Source organism: Schistocerca nitens, chromosome 9, assembly GCF_023898315.1.
Source record: "Schistocerca nitens isolate TAMUIC-IGC-003100 chromosome 9, iqSchNite1.1, whole genome shotgun sequence".
NCBI classification, from domain to species: Eukaryota; Metazoa; Arthropoda; class Insecta; order Orthoptera; family Acrididae; genus Schistocerca; species Schistocerca nitens.
The window spans coordinates 250,324,636-250,336,127 of NC_064622.1; positions in this window are offsets into that span (position 1 = coordinate 250,324,636).

Sequence of the window (11,492 nt, forward strand, 5' to 3'; positions counted from 1 at the left end):
AATAAAAGATGGAATATGTGTCCTGTGACCCTACAACGCGTTTGTTTCGTCACTAGAAATAAATAACTTGTATGTGAAAGGTTACTGGTGATAGAGCTTCTACATGTCGCCTGTCCTGACTTAATTGTGGTTCAACCTAACGTCTACTTGGTATAGAAGGACTATCATGTTTAATGTGAATTTCAGACCACAATGCCATTATAGCTTCTTCACTTGGTGTAGCCAGAAGCGAATATAATCTGTCACTCCGTACGGAAAATCATCCGCAGAGGTTGGACTCGAACTTAGACCGTCCGTATATGAACCTACCATCAATCCAACAGACCACCAAATACTTTTCTCTGTGACTCATCTTTCTATCATAACACCGTTGCAGCACACTCGATGAGAATTCTGACACACAGGTTCCCTGTAGTGGTTTGCAGCATGTTCAGTACATTCATTTACTTGGTTGACCGAACCGCCATGAACTATCTGCCTCGGCTACCCAGTGCATACATTTGACTCTATTTTGTAATCACCGAAATAAAATAACGTAACTACCATCCACACAGAACTGCCAACAATTTAGGATGCAGAAATGTAAATAGGAGTAGTTCCTTTCCACTTGAGTTACTGTATTGCACTATCTGTTTTTTGAAAACGTCGTGCAGTGCAAACGAAAAGCTGTAACTGTCTGTCTCTCAGAAGTCTAGATCCGGCCATATGCATTATCTCACAGCACTGTGGAATGGGGAATTTCTGGAGGAACTGTTGTTAACTGCAGAACGTACTGTAGCTACGCGACAGCTAGTAGCGTAACGGTAAGCGTCGCCCAGTGTATCTAAGACGTCGCGAGTTCTATTACATTCGCTGCTACATTTTTTTTTTAAACTCAATTCTGCTGTCTGCTGAAGTTATCAATTTAATGGAACATTGAACATAATTCCCTTCACTTCTGAACCCAAAATAGTCGCATGTGGAAAAAGTGCTAACTTCTGCGACGTTTTGTTCTTTTCAGGTTTAATAGACGGCCAGGCAGCAGATCCATCTCGAATCTTTTGTGTTAGGTATGGGGAGAGCGCATCGTGCCAAAATAGTCAGAGAAGTATTTTCTACATTAGCTGTTGTCTGGTAGTGGCATTTTATTCTTCTTGAAACCTTGTTTAACAGCTTTAACTCAGAACAAGTTTTCTACGTGCATGTACTCAATAAACTGCATGTGCATTGTCAGACTGTTACAGATAACATAAGTGAATGCGCATATATCGTTGACGATTAATTTCTCTCTCATATTTAATATTGCTTTAACAACACTTAAAGAAGACTTACGAAAATTGTGCACTGTATTATAAGAAATGAAATAAAACTACCCACGATAACCTTACGACGAAAGACTGTTTTAATAAAACTGAGTAGCTGTACACAAGCGTGCCTCTATCGGCCTCTTTGTTTCATAAATAAAGTTATGTATTCCTAGAAACCCAAAATTTTCTTGTCAGCAGCGGAAAGAGGCGTTACCCGCTGTGCAGCATTGTAAGGTTTTCACCGTTGCACTATGAGCTGAAAGTATTTTCTTACGATTTGCTTATCAATTCATTTCTTTCATACTTTTCAACCTGGCATGTGAGTCTTAAGTGAAGAACAATATTGAATTTCGTATCGTAGATGGTCGATTCGAATTTCTTCAGAGACGCATGTATTGTGAAGCAGCTTGGCAGTCAGAAGCCGCGATCTATGACCATTAACACAACTTACTGAGTCGAGCTACCAAGAGGATTTGATGTGTAAAGGTTTTCTTCTCATTTCGTTACAGAATTTTTTCTCGAGATTCGCAGCTCCATAAAATAAACCACAAAAAAAAACTTGCATACGCTGGCCCCTACCATGATTAGAAGTGACGACTTTTTGAACCGTTACAACACTAGACACAGGCGGTACCGCAGGGCTACGGACACACTGCTGCCAGCACCGCATCTCATCATGGTATTAGTCGCTCAGCCTCATTGCGCATCGTGAAAGATAGTAAAAGTTGTCAGTATGTCAAGAATAGCATTTCTTTAGCCAAAAAATTGAAGTTTCTGTCTCAGTGTCTTAGTTTACGTGAGGATTGTATAGCACGAATCATTCAAATGGAAAGGGAATATCAAGTGAATTTAGCGAGTCAATTCAGTACCATACGCGGAAGTGATTGCACTGTCACAGTGTTGCCAAATGTTTGTGACGATGTTGCCAATTCTCAACAGTGCTAGGAACAGCTCTGTAGCGTTATAGGAGGAGAATCCCGTGCTCGTGTCATAGGAGGATATGGAGAGGAGGCGCGAGGTTTGGTTAATATGCAGCGTTTCCTCCTACCAGTTGTGTCAGACATTCAAGTGTGTAATCTTCCATCACGATTACAGTTTGCCACAAAATATATACGAATAAAACACTTACCTTGTCACTTCGTGACAAAAGATTATTTCAGTACAGTAAAAAGTCTTTGGAAATCAACTTTCCCCACCTATCACGAAAAGTAAGATAACAAACACTTTGCACCTCGAAATCGATTTCATCTATGTGCAGTCTTGTGACCATACAAGTAGAATTTCATGAATTGCACGAGAATGTATCAAAATGTTGGTGGGAATGGAAGTTGTAAGAAACACAGTAACTAATTATTCTTTACCATGTAATAATCAATTCATTTGAAAATTCAGCCATTAAGACAGAAACTAAAGTGCAGATGCGGGCACTGTGCAGATCTGCGCTTGTTCGTCTTCAGATCTATACAAATAATGTATACTAACCAGCGTATTCATTGCTTTCGTAATTTTTCCCTCTTGTTTAGTCTTGTAATAATGAACTGGATCCACACCCATGAGTCAGATTGTTTCTTCGTATCCTTCCATCTACTATCTTTGTGTGTTATTGTTCGGTGTTCAAAAAGCAAAATATTATGCCTGCTCCCACGAGATATTAAAACGAGGTCGCAAGAAGCCTAAGGAATTATAATCAAAATAAAGTGAGACTCCAGTTTGTCTGTCGTCATGGTGTTAAGTCGACAGAAATAGTTGGGTTTTATTGCCTGCATCACCGGCATCCCGTTGTCGTCTTCTGTTATTGAGATTTTCATATTACCCTGAACACAAGACGCCGAGATAAATGTGTATATTCTCCGTGACGAAACATCCCACATTCCATTCACCCTGATCCATTCGTTATGTGCATCGGCAGCAATGAGTGATAGGAAAGTTGTTGTGAGGTGCCGAATAACAATAACAATGGTAGTAATAACAAATCAATTATCAGGGATCTTTACTGCATTACAGACGATTAACAAAATAACCAAGAAAGGCTGAGTGTTCCATTGGCGAACTGCGTAGGTGTTCTTACAACTATGTTACTGAATTCTGTTCTGGTTGTTTGCAGAGAGAACAGAAAGAACCCTGTAGCCATAGATATCGCTAGTACAACGAGATATTACCTATCAACTATCCTTGCTTTACATGAGACGACCATGCCGTCACTGAGCTGATATTTGAAATACATTTCTGTTTTCTCTCTCTGTCTCTCTCTTTCTTTTTATTTTTATTTTTTGAGGAAAGCAACGAAAAGCGCGAATAATAAGCAAGTAGGCATATAACCAGTTTACAGTTATTTTCATCAGGATACATGATGCAAAAATACAACTTTTAAGTGTATTATTGCGTAATTCCAGTTATTGAAAGCATATTCGTGAGCTTGCTCGCATTCAGTGAGGTGAAACCTGTCACGGAAGCAAGCAAAGCACAAATACTTCTTTCACCATACGGAACACACAAACGAAATCTCGCTGCACTGACGTTTTGTCCGATATAATGCACGGAAAACGTATCTGATTCATGTTGCTAAATACAGCTCTATCAGATATCAATTTGGATGCGTACCAAGTGTATAAAAGTATATCTTGAAATACGCAGAAAGGCACATAGAGGTATTCGACTGAAGCATGGCCATGACCAAGATTGTAACTGGGGTCGACAGCATCGTCGTCTACCACCACGACAACTGATATAAAAGCTACAGCATGAAAACATAAAAATGTTAATAACCGAAGATCATTAATTTTGGAGCCCACAGAAAGTAAAGCAGTCATCAGTCGGAAGAGTGGTTTGAACACCACAGTGCTTTAATACGCACGGTCTTGTTGGAGGTGGTATGCTGTTGCTTTTCTTCGATCTTTGAGTTGACTTACCTAGCCAGTTAACAGGGGAACCTACAGTTTAACGTGGCTTTCGGACCACAGTGCAGCTCGGCATTTTTCTCATCAACAAACACTGCCCCAGAGGAAATAAGTGTAAAATGGCACATAAAAATCTTGGGACTGACGAGGGATCGAACCTGAGACCTTGGTACCCTTAGTTTTGCTCTTCATCACCTTCCCACCATACAGCCAACACTGTCGATTGTGATTAGCATTAAAATTAAGGATCTCTCGTTTGTGCTTGAGTTGGCTCTTGCGTCTCCCTTTGGAGACCTTACCTTTGGGATTACCCTCGTATATGTGTGTGTAAACGCCTTCCAATGCCCAGTCAAGGAAGACAAGGATACACAGTCTAGCTTCAATATTATAAATACGCCTCAGTTTGTGGATGAACTCAGACTTAGGTTGATAATAATTTTGAATATTTAGCAGTGATGTACCCATTGGTTTTAAACTCGTTTACAACCAATGCTTCCCGCAGCTACAGGAACACTAATTGTGATACGTTACGCTGCTAGCTGTCACGTAGCTACAGTACGTTCAGCAGTTAACAACAGTTCCTCCAGAAATTCCCCATTCCACAGTGCTGTGAGATAATGCATGTGGCCGGATCTAGACTTCTGAGAGACAGACAGTTACAGCTTTTCGTTTGTACTGCACGACGTTATCAAAAAACAGATAGTGCAATACAGTAACTCAAGTGGAAAGGAACTACTCCTATTTACATTTCTGCATCCTAAACTGTTGGCAGTTCAGTGTAGGTGGCAGTTACGTTATTTTATTTCGGTGATTACAAAATAGAGTCAAATGTATGCACTAGGTAGCCGAGGCAGATAGTTCATGGCGATTCGGTCAAACAAGTAAATGAATGTACTGAACAGGCTGCAAACCACTACTGGGAACCTGTGTGTCAGAATTCTCATCGAGTGTGCTGCAACGGTGTTATGATAGAAAAATGAGTCACAGAGAAAAGTATTTGGTGGTCTGTTGGATTGATGGTAGGTTCATATACGGACGGTCTAAGTTCGAGTCCAACCTCTGCGGATGATTTTTCGTACGGAGTGACAGATTATATTCGCTTCTGGCTACACCAAGTGAAGAAGCTATAATGGCATTGTGGTCTGAAATTCACATTAAACATGATAGTCCTTCTATACCAAGTAGACGTTAGGTTGAACCACAATTAAGTCAGGACTGGCGACATGTAGAAGCTCTATCACCAGTAACCTTTCACATACAAGTTATTTATTTCTAGTGACGAAACAAACGCGATGTAGGGTCACAGGATACTTATTCCATCTTTTATTTGAGCTTCTGTATGTCGATAAAATTGGTTCTGAACTGGGAATGCAACTCAGACCGCCCTTAACGCGGAATTTGATCCCTTCGTGACAATATAGCTCGACTACAATTTGTTGTTTGTTCAAAACTACAGATTCCTCAACATCTCCACATATTGCGCGTGAATGGGTTCGAATCCTGGTCCGGCACTAAAGTTTTCATTATGTATTATCAAGTCTAGCATGAGAACATCTATCTGCTGGTGGATAAAAATTTTGGTTTTTAATGCGTTTTCATTCGTTGTCAACACTAACGATATCTGACGTTTTTGACTCCCAGTGAGTCACAGAACTATTTGAGAGATCACTGTAAGTTAAAGGATGTTATTCCGAGCTGCTGGAGGAGAAAAATTCGGTAGCTGACGTCTCTTTGTGTATAGACAACAACAATATTTGTGGGGTTCGATGCCCAGTCAGCACTGAACTCTGCGTCATATTATTTCTAGTTCAAACATGCTCACATGTCGCTGCTGGTGTAACAAACCCATATTTAACGCTCGTTTTCTCTAGAATATAACTGCGTTAGGTGCCGGGTTGGTGTCCTGGGAAGGAAAAAAGCAATGTTTCGTCTTGTCATTTCAGTTAAAACATCTAGCTACTGTCGAGAAAATCCGATATGTCACAGTTGATTGTGTTTCGATAACAATCCGATTAGGTTCTGGGTTCGAATCCCTGTCCGACGCAAAGCTTTACCTCACGGCGTTTCAAGTAAGATACTTGTGAAGAAGCAATATTTAAATTTTAACATCTCTTGTAGTTCGTTAACAGGGACAATAGATTCTGGGTAGGAATTCGCGTCCGTTATAAACGTTTACGTTATGTAATGATACTGTCTAAAATCGTGGTATGTCACTCTGTGTATGCCTAGTCGGGAATGACTGTTATTCTTCTTCAGTTTGCATGACCTGGGTTTGAATCCATAAGCAGAATGAGGCGGTTAGTCGTGTCACTTGAATTTCATACATATTCTCAACTAGCTGCTCGTGAATAGCGTCTTACCTGTTATAAGGTGTTCCCTAATATTTGTAGTATCCTGGTATTACTTTACATCTAGAGTTATTGCGATATAGAGCAGTGTTTTCTAGTGGTGAGTTGTAGGAACCATTTTCAATAGTCAAATGACTGTACCAAGAAGCGATTAGAGGAACTGCTAGGCAGCTGCGTTCTGCGGGTTGCATGCGAATCAGGCGTAATGCAATTCAGGTCGTTCGGATACTTTTGAGCACCACTGTACATTAGGAGCTGAGTTTTCAGATCAATGCTAAGCAGGGCACAACTGAGGCCAACACTTCTAACAGATTTTATTCTACCCACTGGGTTTCAAACTCGGAGCATGTAAGATGAATATCACTGAAACCGTAGAACACAATTCATAGCATTGTGGAAAACAGCACTGCTAGACAGAGCGCCAAAATTCTCACCGTTCATTCCACTTCAGACAGACAGGGTCACAGCACATTCTTGGTGTTAAAATGGCACGCTTACCTCGTGCCACAAGTAACAGACCAAAGCAATGCCTGCCAAATCACTCTCCTACTGCCCGATAAACACTCCAGTCAGCCGCGTCTCGAAGCACACCGCTGTTTAGTCCAGCCGTAGCGGAGAACGGCCACTCACTTCATTATCACAGCGTCGCCTCTCGGCCCTCACACCAACCGGACACTAACATCAAATCGTCGCCATCCTTGGCGACAGGAGGTCTGGGAAGATAAAATGGATGAACTCTTACTTCGAACCAATAACGAATGGCACGTAGTCAAGAACATACGACACCTTCGGCCACCTAAACGAGCCATCAAAGGACCAGATGGCCTCCTCTATGACGATCTCGTCCAGGCGGAGCTGTATGCTACGACTTACCAAGAACAGATGTCTACACCGGCGACCCCAGTGAACGACGTCCGCCTGCAAGAAGGTGCTCGAGAGGGTGCTGTTGAAGAGGCCCCAGACACGCTTACAGCGCATGATGTTGAACGACCCGAACAATTAGGTTTTAAGGACAACTTATCTGCCGAACTTCGTCTTCTGCGGATCACCGAACTGATACAAGAAGGATGCAACTAGCAGCATTTCACAATTGGTGTATTCCTTGACATCGAAAAAACATACGAAAAGGTGTGGCGGTCCAACCTTATCGTCAAACTACACCGCACTACCCCTATTGCGGATTGTTACATTGGACTCCTAGACAAAAACCTGCGAGATGAAACTGATCTCCGCGGGAATTCCGCAGGGCTCTATCGTTTCGCCTCTGCTTTTCAACTTATGTATAAATGACATCCCAACAGTCCCCCTTGTTACGGCGAGATTTTATGCTGATGATACGGCCTTTATGACGACTGGACGACACTTGGACCACCTAATTGCTAGGACGCAACGGCAACTTGATGTAATGGAACGCTGGGCGCTGCAAAATAAGATAACGATCAACACGACGAAGACGGCAGGCGTTATGTTCACACGGAGGAAACCGGTTCTGAACGACAGACTCCAAATAGCTGATCAATTTATCCCATGGTCGTCGTTGTCTACCTTGACAAAAAACTGCTCTTTACGCAGCATATTGACGACAAGAAGACGGCAGCCCAGAAGATGGCCAGCTCATTGATTCCGTTCCTTAAGAGTAAGGATCTCAACCCTATGACTAAACTCCAGTTGTACAAGGCAACGGTGGAACCCACAATGTTGTATGGCTCCACCTTGTGGGGAACTACGTACGTCTCGAACTACAACAAACACTAAGCGCTGCATAACATTTGGTACCGATGGATCACAGGAGCTCCATGGTGGACAAGAAACGTTGATATCCACACCGCACTCCACGAGGTCACTATACAAGAGAAAGCTCTACGAGTTTTTGACAAAATGGATGCCCTCAGGAACGAAGTTCGACCATTAGAATCGTTAGGAACGGTAAACCCTGTAAGATGGCATAAGTATCGAGTACCGAAGTCAATAACGTTTCACCCCCCCATAGGCGATCTGTCATATCACGAGGAAGCAGTCACACATAACAGCCTAGACACATCTCATCCTCCACAGGAGATAGACATCACCAAAGACAGCAGACTAAAGGACCCATTGAGTACCCAAGCCTAACTGAATGTGTAATAAATAGTTTTCCTTTTATCTTTACATCCCATCCTAAAAGAATAAGTCATCAAGAATGATCTCTTCAGCGCCCACACACACACAGACATACACACACAAATCGCCATCCTTGCTGCGCGCTGCTTAACATCCATTTTTCTCCACGCCATACGCCCTCTAGGCTAAAGTCATAATCAATATATCTGCGCCAGACTGCGATCACACTCTTGAACCTTCCCTTTATTTCCGTCGTTGATTCTTCAATGTATAAATTGAGCAGTATGGGCGAAAGGCAGCACGCGAGCATTTGGTTCTTCGTCCTCCAGTCTTATTGTTGAATCTTGGTTGTCGTACATATTGGACTTTACCTGTCATTCCCCATTCTTACTCCTACTTTTCACAGAATTTCGAGCTTCTCGTACTATCATTGTGAAATGCTTTTTACTTGTCGACAAGTCTAGTGAGCTTGTCCTGTTTTTCTTCGGTCTTGTTTCCATTATCAGTCAGGACTGCCTCTCTGGTGCCTTGACCTTTCCTCAAGCCAAACTGATCAACGTGTTACAGATCCTCAATATTCTTTTCCGTTCATCTGTATATTACTCTTGTCAGCAATTTGGATATATGGGCTGAGCTGATTGTGCAATAGTTTTCTCACTTATCTGCCATTGCTATTTTCGGAATTGTGCGAATGAGGTTTTTCTGAAAGTCTGATGGATGTCGCCTGTCTCATAGATTCTACTCACTTTCTTGAATAGTCGCTCGCCTGCTTCTTCCCTCAGTGGTTTTAGAAATTCCGATGTAATGCTGTCAATCCCTTTCCTCTTATTTAATCTTAAGTCTCCCACAGATCTTTTACATTATGACTCTAATACTGGATACACATTGTTTTCTACATCGACTCTACTATTTTATTCTATCATTCAGACAATTCCTCCTTTTTAATAGAGATTCAGAAGACGAAAGTAAGTAGCACAAATGAGAACAGCGACAAACTAAACAACAGGACTAATCGTCACGAAGTAGATTAAGTTAAGAAATTCTGCTACAACCTAGGCAGCAAAATAAACCATAGCGGACGGAGCGAGCACGACATCAAAAGCAGACTAGCACTGGCAAAAAGGGCATTCCTGGCCAAGGAAAGTCTACTAGTATCAAACATAGGCCTTATTTGAGGAAGAAATTTCTGAGAATGTATGTTTGGAGCAAAGAATTGTATGGCAGTGAAACATGGACTAGGGAAAATCGGAGCAGAAGGGAATGGAGGCATTGGTGCTACATACGAATGTTGAAAATTATGGGTACTGATAAGGTAAGGAATGGGGAGATTCTGCACAGAGGAAAGGAATATGTGGACAGCAATGACAAGAAGGGACAAAATAATAAGACATCTGTTAAGAGATCAGGGAATGACTTCCATGGTACTAGAGGGAACTAACTGTAGAGGGCAAAAACTGTAGAGGAAGATAGAGATGGGAATATAAGCAGCAAGTAATTGAGGATGTAGGTTGCAAGTGCTACTCTGAGATGAAGAGTTTGTGACAGGAGAGAATTTCGTGGCGGGCCGCGTCAAACCAGTGAGAAGACTGCTGACTCAAAAATAAATAAATAAAGAAATAAATAAAAATAAAAAATAAACGTAAAAATAAAAAATATAGTGTTCTACAGCGTTTTCTTTCTAATTAAATACACACTGCTCTCCATTCCCAATGCACTCTTTATATTACCGTCCTTCACACAACCACCACCCAACAAACATTGAAACTGACCTTCACATCCTAAAAACTAGCAGCAGCCTATACCAAAAATTAACTATAGAAGAAAACTACCACATCCAAAAATCAATAGCCCAAGGAAAGAAAGTACTCAATGAATACACATCACTGTGCAACAAACTCTCTTCGCCACAATAGAAGAACTATACAAGTAAAACACACACACACACACACACACACACACACACACACACACAAATCCTCTATCTTTCCTTTCTTTCTTTATTTCTTTCTTTCAGTCTCTCTCTCTCTCTCTCTCTCTATCTCTCTCTCTCTCTCTCTCTCTCACACACACACACATACACTCTCTCTCTGCCCCAGTACTCACCACACACAGGCAAACCCACATAAACCACACACAACTAACACCAAATACAATTCAAACTCGCGCGCCTCAGCCAGCAGAACACGCTACGAAACAAATGAACGCCACACAGCAACAACAACACGTAATGGCAGCGAAAACTCCGCCTATGTTTTGAGTAATCGAAAAACTGCATTACCACACGAACACAGGCAAAGAAGTAAGCCCATTTACTTCGCAAACAAAACAGGAAAACGTACCACAACTTCAAAACTGTAAGTTACAGAAAGAAAACGTGATACAGTCTTATTTCCGTTCGTAAATACATAACAAATAGAAAATAAATTACGTTTTGGTGTTTGCAGATGACATGTTGTTTATTGTGTAGCTACCAAAACAAAAGGACAATAATATAATGTTAGGTCTGTTACTTTTCGCCAATTAAGTTATAAATGCAACTTTTACATAATGTTGTAAACGACGAAAATGTTAATATGTTAACAACAAATTTACAGTTAAAAATAAAAATAGAACCCACTGATGATGGCACAAAAGTGCTGATACATGTGTGGGTGAAACAAAAAAAAAAAAAAAGGTGTCTTGCCTAAGGCGGAACTTCTCATCCCATTTTCTTAGCAAGCACGGAGACAATAAGAAGAACTGCACCACAAGATGATTATTACCGTCCTTCCTTTTAATTTCATCGAAGATTGTTTTGAATTTTCTATATGCCGAGTCAGTCCTTCTGATGATCGTGTCTTTCTCGGATCCTTCACATTTCT